The sequence below is a fragment of the Homarus americanus genome, unplaced genomic scaffold (genome assembly GCF_018991925.1).
Source record: "Homarus americanus isolate GMGI-L3 unplaced genomic scaffold, GMGI_Hamer_2.0 scaffold52512, whole genome shotgun sequence".
NCBI lineage: Eukaryota > Metazoa > Arthropoda > Malacostraca > Decapoda > Nephropidae > Homarus > Homarus americanus.
In genome coordinates this window covers 2,572,137-2,590,427 of record NW_024735442.1, presented here as the reverse complement: position 1 = coordinate 2,590,427, position 18,291 = coordinate 2,572,137, and the positions used below count along the sequence as shown (strand labels likewise).

Here is an 18,291-nt window from a genome sequence, read left to right as displayed (position 1 = left end):
GGTAGTATGATACGTGAAGAATGAAGATGAATGGATGAAGTAAGGCAGGTGGTGGCATGTTTGGTTGGGCGTGAAAGCCAGGCATCCAGAGGCCTTGTCCATACGACTCACGTCCTGACCTGGCCTCTCTGGAGGCTCTGCTGCTGCGGCTCCTGCTGGTTTTGATTCTGTTATTACCACATCTATTACTGCTCTTTCTGTTGTTAGAGGCAGACTTGTCCATGACAGCGACCATCACAAACAAACCCAGCTGGTTAGACAAAAAATGCACAGTCGAGCAACGCTGAACAACCACCATCCACAAAACTAAATTCCAGACAATTCAAGACAGGCAACGGAAATTATCAAGGGAAGCTCCCTCACTTCAGCATATATTCGCCATGAAGTTCAGTGATGGCAGCCCGAGTAGCCTCATTCCACAGATGACTTACGTACCCAGAGATTACGATGCGAGTCGAAAGGGGGAGAAGAGCGGTGAAAGTAGGCAGAGGTATGATCAGGTTAGCTTCTTTATGGATGTACATGGTAAATTATGCCACACACGTCAGTCGGATGACCGGTAACCACAACACATGGCCACTAACAATTACCCGTCTCATCTACGCCATTACTGTTGTGTAGCTATATATGCATACGGAAATGACCGACACACATTATATACAGCGTAGACAAGCTTGGACTGAGTGACCTCAAGAGAAAGCGACTGTGTATTACACAGGTGGTGAGATAGTGACTGGCATTCTGCTACCCCAGACACTGCACGTCACCATCAACTACCGAAGTGGTTAATTCAATTTCAATTCTTTTAGACTCCAGTTGAGTTTTTACCATCGACTCACCCAACACAAGCTACAAATCTAATTGTCCATGTCGGCCAGTCGCCGGCCCCAACAAACGGGGGCCCCGCCCCTCCCGAACCTTAACGATCTCTCAATTACGGCTTCTTGGGTAAACACTGCATGCTGCCAGGAGTCTCATCCACCACAGACACGTCCAGTCACCCTCAGACATTTAATAACCCAACTACACATCATCACAAATCACCAATTTGCACTCACGGTACAAGTTATTGTTGTGCTTAACTCCACTATTAAAGGTAATGCATGGAGCATTTAACACCCGATGATGATTCCAGCTGCACCGCTATACCTTCTCAGCACTCTTCTTAATTAAAGTAATTAGTACAGGTAAAGAGAGGAGCCACAATTTAGGGAGCGAGGTGTGAGGGCGATGGCTGCCAAAAGACGTAACCCTCTATTTACCAGCAACAATCAAGGGGCAGCAGCAGGTAGTTGGGAATCAATAGTCAACAAAGAGAGGTGGCAACACACTGAAGCAAGGTGAAGGGGCGGTAGGTGGCGAGGACCGTCACACCACAGGTCACCCTCCAGTATGAGCTAGTAACCGGATCTACAGGCGGTGACTCAACTGGTCCAGAAGCATACTGTACAACACTCCTTGTATCAACACGGCGCCCAACGCTACTCTAAGATGATGTAACATTCAACCTGTTTACTAACACTACCCAACACCAACAGGCATTCTTAAAGTTAACCAATAGTATTCACTCTTCGTAGTCATGAATGAAATTCTGCAGCGAAAGGCGTTTGTAAACCGCTTCCTCCCGGCTCGGCACACACGTTGAAAACAAGGCAACCTGACTGTACGAGGGGAACAATTACCTCGCCATCTCTTAACACCGTGTCTTGATCGCCAAAAATGTCGATCTACAAGGTGATGACCAAACACGCGAACGGTGGTGGTGGCGATGAAGGCAGGGAAACGTGGCAGTGAGGTGTGTGTGTAAGAGGGCGGAGGGTGAGGAGCGTGACAACATTAACAAGAGTTAGGAGCAGACACACGGGCTACACGCTGTTATTCCTGCACCGTCCTCACTCCCGCTTGTATATTCCCTCCCCGTTCACCCAATTGACCTTGTTGCCAAAATTCCCGCGGCACACGTTGGAGAACATAGGAGCTGATTTACCCCCATTCCCCCCCTTCTTATGTTTCGCCTTCTCACACCGCCTAAGTAAAGCACTGAACACTTTGTATCCACCAAACTACTGTTGTTCGCGGTTCCCCAACAAGCTTATACTACTAAAACTTAGTTGGCTGAATACTGGGAAACTTGTTAATGCACCCACCGCCTTCCCTCAGGTGGTGTTCAACTTGCAAATTAAGTTACGATTTCTTAGACTGTCACAACTTCCAGTATTGATGAGCGTCATTTTCACTTCATTTTATCGGTATTTATACAATCAACATCACCATTCCTTCAAATTCAATGAATCAAAATAAAACCAGAGTTTCAGAAATTATACTTAAGTTTTAGTAGAATAAACAAACAGAAACATTCCACAACACAACTATCAAACTGGCACTGTGATAGGGTGTGTGTCAGTCTTAGTTCCATATTATTCGGATTCATCCCTAGAGCTCATGAGGTAGAGGCAGTGTCAAACATCTTACATCACCATCTGTTACGACAACACATCACACATTATGTAACTATCATACTCACAACGTATCGGCACCGTCTCCAATATCACCAACTACCATTTCAAATCTTCCAAAGAAGTGAATACAATGTGGGCGCCAGTTTAGACTAATGCTGAAGTAACTTATTACACTGTAAACACCACAAATCAGACCCCCTTCCCTCCGCCAGATTTTTTTTCCAGCCGATTTCCACACATACAGCAGCGAGTCTCCGGTAAACGGTTGGTCTTAATACTTGCTGCAAAGCTTAATTTTGCGCTTTTTCCCCCGATATCACATTAGGGATAATGTTACGACAATAACAAATCTTTACACGACCCCCAACAGTGCTTCTACATTGTGATAATTGAGTACACATGGTTCAGTTTTACAGACCAGTACAGCTTATTAAAACTTACTGTACCACCACCACCACCCTGCCTCTATTGCTAGGTGCCATGTGCATCATCACTATTATTAACCAACATCGCCACTCTCACCTCAACACACTTCACTGTTACCACCAGTCTTCATTAACAGCACCACTCTTTCTCTCCAAACTAGGTCACTCAGAGGACACTGTCGCTAGGTCACTCACGAGGACACTGCCACTAGGTCACTCAGAGGACACTGCCACTAGGTCACTCAGAGGACATTGCCACTAGGTCACTCAAGGTTGCCAAGAGGACAGTCAAAACCACTCAAGCGACACTGTGAAAGCCAGCCAGGCGACACTGTCAAGGCCAGCCAGGCGACACTCAAGGCCACCCAGAGTTCACTGTCAAGGCCACTTAGAGGACAGTCACAAGAACACTCTCGAGTAGTATCAACCTGGTTATCCAAGGCGTTCGAAGTAGGTGGGTCAATATACACACACACACACACGTTAGGGCGACTCTCCCCAGTTACACCGAACAAACAAAATAAAGTATTAGCGAGTCAACGTGGAGCCCAGCAGGCGACCCTTAATGAAGGATGCTCCAAGATACATATGAACTTGCTTCACTCCCACTGACGTCATAAGTTGCAAGTGTCAGGCGCCAGAGATTTTTTTTTTTAAATATATATAGAAGACGTATACAGTTTCCTCAGACGAAGCAAAGCTAAGCGAGCTAGAATTACAATATACGACCCAACACTACACACACACACACAAGCAAGAATCACCAACGGTCTTGTTACTCGCCAGCTGCCAGCACTACATACTGGTCTAGGTAACTAACAGGTGAAGAGGTGGTTCCAGCATGGCCGATGAACGACACCTGATACCAAAAGCGCGCGGTAGGGGGAGATCTGCACCTCACACCAACAATAACACGTCTCCACAAAATACTCCCCAAAGAACTACGGTATACTTAATCATCATAAATCCTATCATTAATAACAAGGACATCAGTCATGGTCTAGTGGCAAGGGTTCTGGAAGATTTTGGTGCAGAATGTTGTATAAGACGTCGATATGTAGGAAGCGAGGTAAAAATCTTTAAAACGACCACTCATTACTATACTATTAAAATACATTGTCTTCTCTAAATAAAAGTAGGTCGGTATTCAAAATTTTCTACGAATTATACAAATCAAGTGAAATGATGTGCCCAAAAGAAAGTGGGTGAGGCACGGCGAGGAGAAAAGAAATTTCTAGGAAAGCTCATTACAGAAAATAAAGAGCTTCCACCCGTGAATACAAGGTGTGAAGAGCGATACATACACGGCGATTGAAGAGTTTAAAGGTATTAAAGGGAAGAGATGGGGGGGGGGGGGCCTACATTATACAGTAGATATATTAATATAGTAACTGAGCTGTATATGTCTAGGAGTAAGTGTGGATTCAAGAAGAGGTTCGAGAAACGTCGATTAGGGTCGTGAGTCAGGAGGTATCCACGAATTGAATAAGTGAGTCAAGTGGATAGCAGTGAAGCACTCAAGCCATACTAGTTGTGCAATTCACAGTTACACAATGCTATGTTTATACTGTCTAGGATAAATATATACGTTGTCATTATATCGGTCATCATAAGGGTTACTGCTACGTCTCAGTACCGTAACGTAATGGCGACAGTAAAGTTTCTTGCGATAAGTGATCAGGCAAAATGATAATGATAAATTAGTTCCTGGGTGGGTGGATTTCTTCTTTAAGTTGTACCAATGACGTGTACGCAGCCATTCACAAGTTCAATAACGAGCGAGGGAAAAGTTAGATGTTCTTACTAGTCAGATTATTATTATTATTATTGTTATTATTATCATTTACATTTGAGATCTTTCGTTACACTTATTTACTGTAACATGGGCGAGAAATTTCACGCTTACTTTATGAATACAAGTTCTCTATTATTTTCAGTCTTTTCACATCTTCTTTCGTTCAACCTTAAGTCACGTCCAAGAGAGATCTATTAAAAAAAAAATTATGTACAGTATTTATATATTTTTGCTCTGGAAAGTACAGGATCAGCTTTACCTGGATAAGTCAATATTAATTCCCACGAAATCCTTCTCCATCCCAACATAGTAAATAACAACTTGTTTTATCCGATTCTCTGTGTATATTCAGTTTGATCACTGTTAGTTCCCGTTTGTATACCTTTCACAAGATTGATAGTAGCATCACGTGGTCATACTTCCCGGCCGCTGGAATCCCACACAGTTTTCCATATCTTGATCGCGGTTAGCTTAAAATCTGTACCGTCATCCCAATTTAGTAAAAGACACAGTATTTGGAGAGACAGACAGGCGTTCCCTATACAGAATACACACACGGTAGCTTAGGCCAATAAGCCCGTTATTACATTTTCTATTCTCGAGTACTTGAAAGGTTAGGTTTATAGATCCAAAAATACACAAACTCCAGACCTTACTGTATACAATCTGCTGCTAAAAACTGCTCTAATGTTTATGAAGTAGGTGTAAATCACACATGGAGAGAGAGAGAGAGAGAGAGAGAGAGAGAGAGAGAGAGAGAGAGAGAGAGAGAGAGAGAGAGCCATAACTGGTTTATGAAACACAACTTCCAGATAGCACTCTCAGAACCCAGGTGATGCACAGGTCAATGTTATAAATTTCACAACCTTACCACCCTAAAGCACGAAACAGGTAGTTTTGATGGTCCGAGGCCGCCAGAAATCCTTCTGGGCCGCATAAAAAAAAAATTATTAATTCGGTCATGAAAGTCGGGGTCTAAATCTCGATTCTTCTTGCCAGTTATGGCGGCCTTATGGGACTGTCTGGCCACAGTGATTCAGTGTAGTGTTGTCTTAATATGGCTCCACTTTATAATATAAACAATTGGTTGGCTGTTGTCCACGAATATATTCTCTGTACTTTACTTTATCTGTTATAACTCGCCACTTTATCTTCACCATTTTGGGAGGGGATCCGTAAAGTCCTCCTTGTAGCCCAAGTATTGTCTCTGTACAACATACAGTATACCGCAGCACTGAGGAACAGGATCCCGCCCAGTGTTTACCTTATGCATTACACTTAACAGGTAAACCTATTAAAAATTGAGCGAGGTTTATGTTAGGGACACATTCATCAACCACCATGTTATGTGGTGCGAGAACAGGGCATAACAAGATCCGGGCAGTGGTCATGGTGTGCCTGGCAAATAGAAGTGATCACAGAGCGGATTAGGTGTAATGCAACACCTAAACCCTTCCTCCATCCATTTATCCCATTTTCACGTGATTATTTAGCTCTTACCGACGGCCAGCATCACCCAATCTAAATACCGGGTGGTCTTGAAGATGTACCTTCCTGGGGACTACCATACACCGTGCAGCACGAGTTTACTACCGCTGTAAATGAACGGGTCTGTCTATTTTGGCTACTTGTTACAAGTTTCTTCACCGAAACAATCTTCATATTTCCACCCTGTCAATGATTACTACCCGTACAGGGGACCGTAAATGTAGTGAGGGGTTACACTTTCTTACCAGGACGTGTAATAATTGAGAAGATCAACACTAAGGCTTGATTAACCGAGGGCTGAGGACCTGACTCCCTTGAGACGAGTCTTCCCCGTACAACAAACACTTGTTCCAGTTGTGTCAACACCGTCACTACACTTCCCAACACCTCCACACACACTGTGGTTAAAGCTTTATATGAACTGTTCACCCCATTCAGTAATCTACACATTTCCCTCCAATGATCAGCACAATGTAAACCATAACAATATCGGTTAATTTTGTAAATGTAATTACCGATCCCCAAGTTGTTAATACCTATGATGGAACAGTAACGGGAGTGGGGTGGAGTTAGCAATATTGGTAAGTGTAATTGTGGTGGGTGGACGTATGAGCACCTGATCCAGGGCTCAGTGAGGGACCAGAGAGAGCGGCGGCAGCTGCACCCTAACACAAAACCTCATTGCCCCATCTGATAAGACAACCCACAAGTAGATAATAATCTCTATCATACTGAAAGCACTCCAAACAACTTATCAGATCACTCATCTCAGAAAAGAGGTACTGTATATTGTCAATCTGTTAGCAGTCAGCAGCACATCAATATAATAACGAGGCCACCACCTGTAGGGCAATATCCTGGCGAGAAATATCGGCGAGGAACCAAAGCTGTGCAGTAAATCAATCACAAGGGTTCCCAACAGCCGCCCCACCACCAACCTGTCCTCACTGAACACCAAGTACCCTACAGTTAATACCGCGCACACACTCAAGTATCAATACAAAAATAATCAAAGTATAAAGTATCTAGACCTGACCTCTATTCGTGGTCCATATGGTGTCACTATCTTGGCATTATGTATGGAACAATAAACCGTTCCGCATATGGCTCAAAACATTATCTTTATTATTTTATATATCACACAGGGCATTCAATGTATTTATCTGATTGACAAACAAACATTCTCTCACTTTGTGCCTATAAACAGGACTTACATGTACAGTCCCCTTCACTAGTGCGTTTACAGGGGCTCGTCAGATTTTGTGCAGTTGTGTTTGTTTACATTCGACAGAAGGAAACTCGCAATAGTAAACATACCATGGAATCAAATTAAAGCAATAAAACATATATCTCAAAGATAATGATGTGGAATGTTTATATGACGAGCGCCTGTAAACGCACTAGTGAAGGGGACTGTACATCAGTATACATCCTACTGTAATACAGTACTGGAGGCGGGGCGCAAAGCCTAAGGATTCTTTGTTACTTATGATTCCATATTATACAGTACAGTATTTATTGTGGTTGTGTGTGTGTGTGATAACGTAATGGAAATCTTAAAACTAATGCCTTTCTAATATCGAAAGTGGCCAGTTGGAGGAATGGGAACTTGGAAGAGGATGCAGGTAGTTCTTGGACCCTAAAACGATGATAAAAACAGTTGATGTTGAGGGATAGGTGGCTGGCGTGATGCACGGGGTCATATTTTACCTGGCACAATTTTATGTGTTGTAACTGAGAGTGGTCATTTGGCTGTCTACACCACCACTAGCACGGACACCCATAGTGAGAGATAATGTGGCTACGGCACCTGCAGTGAGACGGTGATGAGTCTTCACAAATGATTTACACAATTACCAAGTAGTAATATGTACTTAACGCAAACAAAATGATGGTATGTAAAATGACAGTATTACAATACAGTATTTTGCGACTTCCGACAGCAAAGTAACCATTCAAATACGGGCTAAGAAAAGAGGTTTTCACTTTGGTTCACCCATGTACGGTTCTAAACGGAGATTTAGCGTCGTTATGTGACCATTAATGCACCAATCTCGCTCTTTCCAGCTTCGTATATATTAAGAGAACAGATTGTGAAAGTAACTCGGAAGCCACCAGTAATTACACTCGTTTTACCCAATTGTGGGAGACGTTTAAAGCCAAACTTGTGAAAAAACGACCCAGTGGTCAAACATAGTGCACACTTATCTTTTCGCTGTGCAGTCAAAATATGAAGCTTTCTAACGTATCGCCACATGACGACGGAAGAACCACAACAATTAAATACTGTATAAAAATATGACTGGACTGAAGACAGTCACCGCAGATGAAGCTGATCCAATAAATTTCTTGGACTGGTAGGAAGAATCAATACTATGACGAGTCCTCGACAGATATGCGAGGCGCTGAACCTCTAACGATCTGTTAATTTACCCTCGGCGTTTAAGTTATTCGAGGCACTAAGCACCTTAACCCCTGAAAAGGATATGTATGTTAGAGCTGCCTAATAACATTGCATGCTACCAAACTGGCCAATCCATTAAGAGCTGTCACTTGTACTCACGCCGAGGATGATATTGGCCATTCACCGACAGTGTGGCAGGAAGCGACCAGCATAAAGTAACTCCCGCGGCAGGGTTCCCGGCAACGCTTGACACTAACGGTAAGGCCTATACCATTCTATTTACTATCCTCATCCTTCTTGCTTTTTTATTACTACTCCCCTACACACACTCACGTAGCATTCACGTGGTCGACTCTTATAACAAAACTAAAAAGTTTTGATGTTGATGTAAAAGCGTGAGAATATCGCTGAAGAACCTGTTGAGTCCAGTTTCAAGGACGACTGAATGTAGGACGAAAGAAAGAACCACCATCACCTGTCATGAATGTGTAAATCGGCAATGTCATCGAGAGGCCCCCCATCACTAACACTCGACCATAACGAATCCACACAAACCCAGGACTGTAACATACAAGCTACCCAAAACCAGGGTTCAATACCTGCCCCGTCTTCACAGCACGGCAGTGAATTCAGGGTAAGCTTATCTGCTATCACGTCAGCCTCTTCAGGCGGGTACCTCCTCCCTTTACCTCTTGAGCTCGCGGATACTCTAGCCGCCACGTATACCACGCACTTCTCTCGTGGGATCCACAACTTCAACTCGCCCCTCACCTTACCATACCCGTCATTTTAGTCCAGCTGCATTTATCATAGCTTGACGAGACCTAACTTTACCCTGGATAACTTAAACTGCGTCTACAGCATGTAATATTACGATTACCATAAATAATTGGCGAGTCTGGATAACTTGCACTACAAATGAGGATAACCAACTAGGTTAGTGAGGATGATTTTGGATGGTGGGTGTTGTTGGGCGGTGGGATGCAGGTGGAGGGCGGGGAGGTCCCTGTGTGGCGTCAACAAAGGCACCATTCACGTATCCGTAACTGCACCGCGCCCACTAGTGGGGCAACCATCCACACAACCACTATATTTATCTGCGACTCCTTGTTATATATATATATATGTCTGTTCCATGTACAAGTCTACAAGCTACTCTGACAACAAAATTGTCACTGAACCCTGTCAAATGTAAACATTTTATTTCAACGTCTAATTTAAGCTAACAGCTGTATGAAATTGGCTGAGTACTGCTGCTACTTCATAATAGTTATGAGACCCAAGACGTAGAACGTGTCGAAATACCCCGTAGTAAGTACTTGTCACACACGGAAGATCTGTAGACCAAGAATTGAAAAGTTGTGGTTTGAGGTAAAGGCAAGTTGTTAACAAAGACATAAGGAGTGACGGGGGAGAAGACTGCCACTCGAGCCACCAAACACCAACGACAACATTAGTCAGCCCACAATGCCCAAGCGACTTCTCACATGATGGCAACTTGCTGACGCACCACCCGCCCGGTTAAGAAGTAAATTCCAATCCATTTGATACTGCCAACCTTCATTTCTTCACTAGTTAATAACGTTCATTACACACAACCAACAAATTATTGTAAGTAAAAGCACGTCAAACACATTATGAAAACCTTGAAGTAAAGTTAAGATCAAACCTGACACGAGTGACGAGGGGAGTAAAGGAAAGTAAATGTAAATGTTGATCCCGAGGGAACCACAATCCTGGCTGGGCAAATTTGTGCTGGAGCGCGGCGGCGAGGAGGACCACGCCGCAGGTGATTCTCTTGCAGACGGTGACGTGTGTTGGCACCAGCTACCCCGCACACCTCCATCAACCTCGCGCGTCCTCCACGCTATCATTTACTTTACTTTCAATTATTATTATGTTTTTTTAGTTATTAGCCTAATCAATAATATTTAGCTTTCCGAAATGCTGTAGATGAAACTTAAGACAACATAACCGGATGTGTCGAGAATTAAGCATGTTCTATGTTAGATATATCAAATAAAACTTAAAGTGTGCACAAAAATCTCCATGATAAAAACATACAGTAGTACAAGACTTCATAAAGTGGGGCGTGATGGTTTGGTGTGTGAGGTAGGAGGGGACGAGTGAGCGGCGGGTGGTGGTAGTGGGCAGGGCGGGGGGGCTGTAGCCAGGTCATCAATAATGCAGGCCCGTGATGTGCCACGGAACGAGTAATTGTCAGTCCCACCTTATCTGTCCTGGTGCTACTGATGCTATCACTACCGCCTCACGCACCACCACACACACTCTCCTAGCCTTACCTCCCTCTTTTACACCCCACCACTACATACACTCCTAAACCATCGATACTCTAAATATTGCAGTACCAAACACCATCCCCATTCAGCTGTAGGGAGGAACAAAATATATACTCGCACACATTCACGCTAACCTCAAACAAGAGCAGGCAGACACTGGCTGAACAGCTACACTAACACTATTCAGAAAACTTCCCTGTTGTGCAATATTCTAGGGGTATTACTGTAAAGAAAAACTTAATTGTAACACACTGTAGTATCACTGGAGGCTCAAAACCTAATTCTATATCACCTTCAAGAGGCTTACAAACCCTCAACACATTTAATTATAGCCTCTATGAATAAAAACTCTCAATTCAGACCTACTATGCTACTCTCAATTTCTATAACCATTCCAAACTCTTCATGAAACATACCAATGCTTGTTCAATCCCAGCAAGGGACATAAAATCTGAAAACAATCTGTGTGATGTTCAAAAAGGACAAAATTTAGTGGAGTGGCACGGGTAAAAACACCGGCCTCTGGATCGGCCCCAAACGTGGCGTGGTGGCACTGCTGGCTATCAACATTGATAATCTATTCGATATAACAATCATTATATTCTCTCCCCCACTACCTTGTATTCCGTTTCTTCCATCACGAATGTTTTGCTAGTGACGGTATGAACTGCAAGCCAGGGACAGTCACTACGGGAGCTCTTGTGATATCCCCACACAAATACACCTGTAAACTACACCTCCCACGATGCCACCACCTAGTGTCGCACAACAAATACTTTCTCCGGGAAAACTACATTATATACCGAGCTACCACGATATTTTCTTCCAAGACCCCGGGGAGGGAGGAATAGTAAGGACAGCAAGTGTAGGTGATCACAACTACAAACCTGTTAGTAGCATCATAAATACAAAACTATGAAAACCGAGTCATGATAGGCGTGAGAGGGAGGACAGCCGTAACAAGAGCGAGGCAGAGTGGAGCGTCTTGAAGTAGAGTGGGGTGTTATCTGAGAGAACACACTCAATATGTCCATAACTGTAAGGAAATGATGCCCATAAGACGAAGGTAGGCAAGAGTATTTTCCATAAAGAGAAAGGAAGAAGGTGAGACAGGAGGCGCCGCCGGAGACGTCAGGAGTCAGATTACTCAGTGGAGTGATCGTCCGTCAAGACAGTAACGCCACACATCCTCCACCACACAGCCAAGGTTTTTTGACAAATACTCCCACAATTGTCTCACCTTCCAAAAACATGTCGCCACCACCACTAACCTCACCACACACCTCTCCAACACCACACACCTCTAACATAACCAGTCACCATACACCTCTCCAAGACAACCAGTCACCACACACCTCTCATAACCAGTCACCATACACCTCTCCAAGACAACCAGTCACCTCACACCTCTCCAAGACAGTCAATCACCACACACCTCTAACATAACCAGTCACCATACACCTCTCCAAGACAGTCACCATACACCTCTCCAAGACAACCAATCACGACACACACCTCTCCAGCACCACCAATCACCACACACCTCTCCAACACCACCAATCACCACACGTCTCCAACACCACCAATCACCACACCCTCCAACACCACCAATCACCACACACCTCTCCACCACCAATCACCACACCTCCAACACCACCAATCACCACACACACCTCTCCAACACCACCAATCACCACACACACCTCTACAACACCACAATCACCACACCACTACTCTACACACACCACCAATCACCACACACACCTCTACAACACCACCAATCGCCACACACCTCTACAACACCCCCAATCACCACACACACTCTACAACACCACCAATCACCACACACACCTCTACAGCACCACCAATCGCCACACACACCTCCTACACCACCACCAATCGCCACACACACCTCTACACCACCACCAATCATACACACCTCTACACCACCACCAATCGCCACACACACCTCTACAAGCACCACCAATCACCACACACACCTCACAACACCACCAATCACCACACACACTCCCAACTCCACCAATCACCACACACGCCTCTACAACACCACCAATCACCACACACACACACCCCTCTACAACACCACCAATCACCACACACACCTCTACAACACCACCAATCACACACACACCTCCTACCACCAATCTACACACACCTCCCACAACACCACCAATCACACACACACACTCTACAACATCACCAGTGCCACACCTCTACAACACCCCAATCACCACACACACACCCCCAATCACCACACACCCCTACAACACCACCAATCACCACACACACCTCTACAACACCACCAATCACCACACACACCTCTACAACACCACTAATCACCACACACACCTCTACAACACCACCAATCACCACACACACCTCTACAACACCACCACAACCAGTCATCTTACATCTCAACACAACCAGTCCCCAAGACCTCCCTTAACACAACAGGGCACCACACCAGTCAGTCACCAAACACCTCCCTAACACAACCAGTCACCAAGGACCCCCCACACACACACTCACCCAACCACCAAGTCACCGCACTAATCCGCAACACAGGTAACACACGAACTAACTAACTAACTAAAACACACACACACACGCACACTGTACACCGTCACAAATCTCCTAAACATTCACACACCACCTCACACGTCTCTTGACATTCACACTCTTCTTAGCACTCCAACCACCACATAACTTTCTAATACCCACACACCCACACCCCTAACAGAACATTAACACCGTCAGTCACATAACAAACATTCACATCCTCACATTCCTTCCTGACATTCACACTGTCATATATTGGACACTTAATCAATATGCACATACTACTTAAATCATATCGTCTTCCATATTCCAATGACGCCATGACACTCCTCCCTCATAATGACATCATGACACTCCCTCCCTCATAATGACAAATGACACTCCTCCCTCATAATGCCACCACTACACTCCTCCCTCATAATGACATCATGACACTCCCTCCCTCATAATGACGCCATGACACTCCCTCCCTCATAATGCCACCACCACACTCCTCCCTCATAATGCCACCACCACACTCCTCCCTCATAATGCCACCACCACACTTCTCCCTCATAATGCCGCCACCACCACACTCCTCCCTCATAATGCCACCACCACACTCCTCCATAATGACACCACATTACACTCCTCCCTCATAATGACACCACCATCCCATCCACCTTGCCAACACACTTCCTTTTCGTAGCTGATGCAGGTAAGACCTGTGCACCGCCCTTGCAGGTAGAGTGAGTCTAGGTTAGAGTGCGTGAGGAACAATGCTGTACGTTTAAGGTGTCTGTGTAATGACTGAGCTAAGGCTGCCCACAAACATGAACCTGTAGTACAGCCAACCACCAGGCCAGCTTTTTTCCTTAAGTCTTCTTCCAAGGCAGATACGCATCACGCTAACTGCTAACACTACCTTGGGTGGGTCAGCGTTCCACGAGGAAACTCGTACAACTCGAGTTATTACTGTGGAGGGGCTGTGAAGGGAGACAATGTACAGTGCGTGAAAACCTTGTTCCATGGAGAGTGTATCGATATGCCAGCGAGGGCTCTTCCGGTGCAGGTGATACCTCATGAGGACAACAAGACCGCCCTCCTGCTGCTGCTGCTGCTGCTGCTGCTGCTGTTGTTGTTCTTCGCATGCCCGCATCGCAACAACTACCACCATCACCAACGCCTCCTACATCAACTCAATAATAAGTTTGTAATTGGTATCAATATGTTATTACTGGAGCTCACACTGAGTACGTATGACGTAGGTTCAAGTGAGTAGAAGGGCTTCATGGTGGAACCGGCGATAATGATGAGACAAGATGCTAGTCACAAGGAGACGTACAGTAGATGGATGACACTTCTCATATTCATCAAAACCAACTCAGCTGGCAACACGTTACAACACAAACCTAAACAGTCACTGAACCCCTCCTCTGCCCTCCACTAGCACACTGTTCACAAAACCATTTTCGCCAAGCACTGTAAAACGTTAGACAAGCTATTTCAATAAATTACCTGTTTCCATTAAACATAAACCACACAGTAAATATCAAAAATAAAATTTACACATGTTATTCTCCAACACGGACACTCGAGTGTTATGGGGGTGGCGTGTGGTGGGTGGTTGGGTGTACAAGCCCAGGACGACAGGGAGCATTAACACTTGCCTGGGCAGTGTCAACAGTGCCCTGGGCAGTGAAGGCGTTCAGAGGGGCCACCTACCAGGGGCTCTTAGTCAGGCACAGTCGGTGGTGTCTGTGAAAACTATTACCCGGACAAGCTGGGCTGGGACCTGCCTCTACCCAGGGTACGGGGCCACCAGCTCTACGACCCTACCGTCATACTTCTCTCCACCACCCTTCCACAATGGATGGTCTCATAACCACTCTCAACTCGTTGACACACCATTATTAATTGAGCGAGTAGTTTTAAACACCCATATAACAAATCGTATTTCAATATTAGGCATCAATTTCAGAGATTATAATCACATAAAAAATTTACTTTAACACTGTCGCGATCACAAGTAATCTGTTGTTATCCACTTTTTAGAACACTTGTTTAGGTACGAGTTTGTTTTCAGCCAGGTGAGAGGGAGTGCGGGACGAGCAAGCCCAGTCTCGGTGTGCGGGAGGAGGTCGCTGCACCTCAGACAACATCCACTACAACTGAGCGCAGCAGCGGTCCCGGGGGTGGCACCCAGACGGGGTCAACTCGTCCCGTCACATCACAACCCCCCGTCATATAACCACCCCCACCAAAGAACCACACTTTTTCACCTGGTAGTTTTTCTTAAATCATTTTTGTGTATTCAATAAACAAAAGTAGTTTATACTTAGGTTGGTAGTGTGTACTGTAAAAAAAAAAATATATATATACTGTATATATATATATATATATATATATATATATATATATATATATATATATATATATATATATATATATATATATATATATATATATATATATATACAGTACTGTACTTGTATAACTTAACCATAATCTTATAAAGAGATCAAGTAGCGTGCTAACTTCATTACCAGTAGGTAGTCTCTCAACACTAACAATATTCTAAAGTGAACATCTTGCACTGTGGACGGTCGACAATATGATAAGAGTATACGACATGATGTCAACAGACGAGTATCTTGACGACTAGCTTTTATCAATGGCCCTCATACACACTTCAACATTGTCCTCACATTTCGGGGGTTGCCATGAAGGCCAACGTTGCCGCCTCAATACAATGCCAGCGGAGAAAGTTTGTCGAGATAACATTTTCAAATTTGGTTATGCGGAGAGTAGCAGACGAAATGACAAGGGGAAACTATCGATATAGGTCAGAGGTACGGTCCGAAGATGCTGTGTTATCTTGGGTAAATAAGAGGTATACTGGTGGTGACCGAGTACTATAGTAATCTTTGTGTTATATCCACCTCAACTTACGCTAACACAACCAGCCAGAGGTCACACAAACCACTATCTGCCGGCAGAAACCAGCCCTAACCTCTACCACTTTACAAACTTGCTAATGAAGTTGAAAACTTCATTAATCTAGCACAGCAAGGCAAGTTAACAATTTAGAACACTTGTCAGAGTAACCAAATAACCCATGATGAGGCCCAGAGACCCACAACGAGGGCGCGCCTACAACACTACCCACTGAAGGTAATAAAAGTCCTTCTCACAGTTCGCCTCACTATCACCTATAACCACACACTGGTTGCAATGTGGGAAGACCGAGTAGGGTGGAACATGGGGGAGACAAAGTGAGGAAGAATCAGTTTTTCGAGTGAGAGAGGTTAGGGAGGAAGAGAAATGGGCTGATGGAAACAGAAGTGACGGGGTGTGTGGCTAAGTGTGGAGAGTAAGAGTGGGGTTAAAGGACCGAAGGCCAGGCATAACACCGGAGAGGAAGTGAGAGGAGGGCATCGGATGAGTGAGAGAGGTAGGGTTGTGGCGAGCGTCCACCTGGTCATGACCCTACTCCTCGACCTCCAACCCGGTGCACACTAGTACAGACCTCCACAAATTATACTACCTGCTAAGAGTGAGCCACTACTGTTGTATGTGGTCCAGAATGTGCATAACAAAAGAAACGAATACATCATTTAAGAGGCGACTAGTAAATATATATATGACGTAGATAATTGTCAACACCAGCCAGGATCAGTGGTGGCTAACACGACAAAGGTCATCTTCACAATCACGAGCGTAAAAAAATAATAAAGCGAGTGGAGAAATGATAATAGTGGTTGCATTTACTTAGCGGTAATAAAGTGTGTTTGTGTGTCGGCTTGTTCCGTGCGACGGCGTCATAGCGCCCGGGCAGGAGGACTAGCCAGGCCAACACCAGAATCAGCCAGCAAGCAAATCCTGTGTGCAGGAAGGTCAATATGGGCAGATGACTTGCAGGATGACCCTCAAGACCGTGTAGTCACGCCCACCCCAACCGCGGTCCTCACTACCCTCCATCACCTCCCACACCTCATACTCCAAGTTACTCCCAAGTATAAAGCCTAATTAATGGGTCGACACGTGTTACGTCACACAGGTAGGCAACCAGTGTAACTTTATTAATAATGAAGAGATACCTGGGGAGGATGAGGCTAAAGGGAGTCAATAATGTGTGGTGATGCAGGTGGCGTGTAACCTACGATAACGTGGCTGCCACCGACCACCTCCCCCAACACACTTCCTCTTATACACATTATGATCACACTACCTTATTATAAAGACAGATGTCCATAAAAAAGCACATTTATTTCTCAGTCATACCTGAGTAAATATCATAACTGTAAATGAGACAACCGGTATTCAGTTACTGCCAGGAGTTCTTTAGTGGCTAAGAAGAAAAGGACGACGTCTGTGTCAAGTGGTGGAAGGCGAACTACCATGACAGAAAGTAATGGATGGAGAGGGCGAGGTGGAGTAGGAGCCGTGTGAGAAGGTAAGACCCAGGCGAGAGGTTGGAGGGAGAGGTGGAGTAGGAGCCGTGTGAGAAGGTAAGACCCAGGCGAGAGGTTGGAGGGCGAGGTGTAGTAGGGCCGTGTGGAGAACCCAGGCAGAGGTTGGAGGGAGAGGTGGAGTAGGAGCCGTGTGAGAAAGGTAAGACCCAGGCGAGGTTGGAGGGAGGTGGAGTAGGAGCCGTGTGAGAAGGTGGAGACCCAGGCGAGAGGTTGGAGGAGAGGTGGAGTAGGAGCCGTGTGAGAGGTAAGACCCTGGCGGAGGTTGAAACTGCTGTCCCGGCCAGTCATTACCCCATCATAAACTACACATTATACAAATTCTGCTTACAACTAATAAAAAAATTAAACATTTACAAAAACACGAAACGTACAGAAAAAAAAAACAA

At 44.9% G+C, this 18,291-nt stretch overlaps 1 protein-coding gene across 8 annotated transcripts in view; it reads right to left on the bottom strand.

The window, feature by feature from the left end:
• The window catches only part of LOC121870991 (pumilio homolog 2-like), a 284,265-nt gene that overhangs the window by 40,822 nt on the left and 225,152 nt on the right, over positions 1-18,291 (bottom strand). The gene's annotated exons all lie outside the window — the stretch shown is intronic.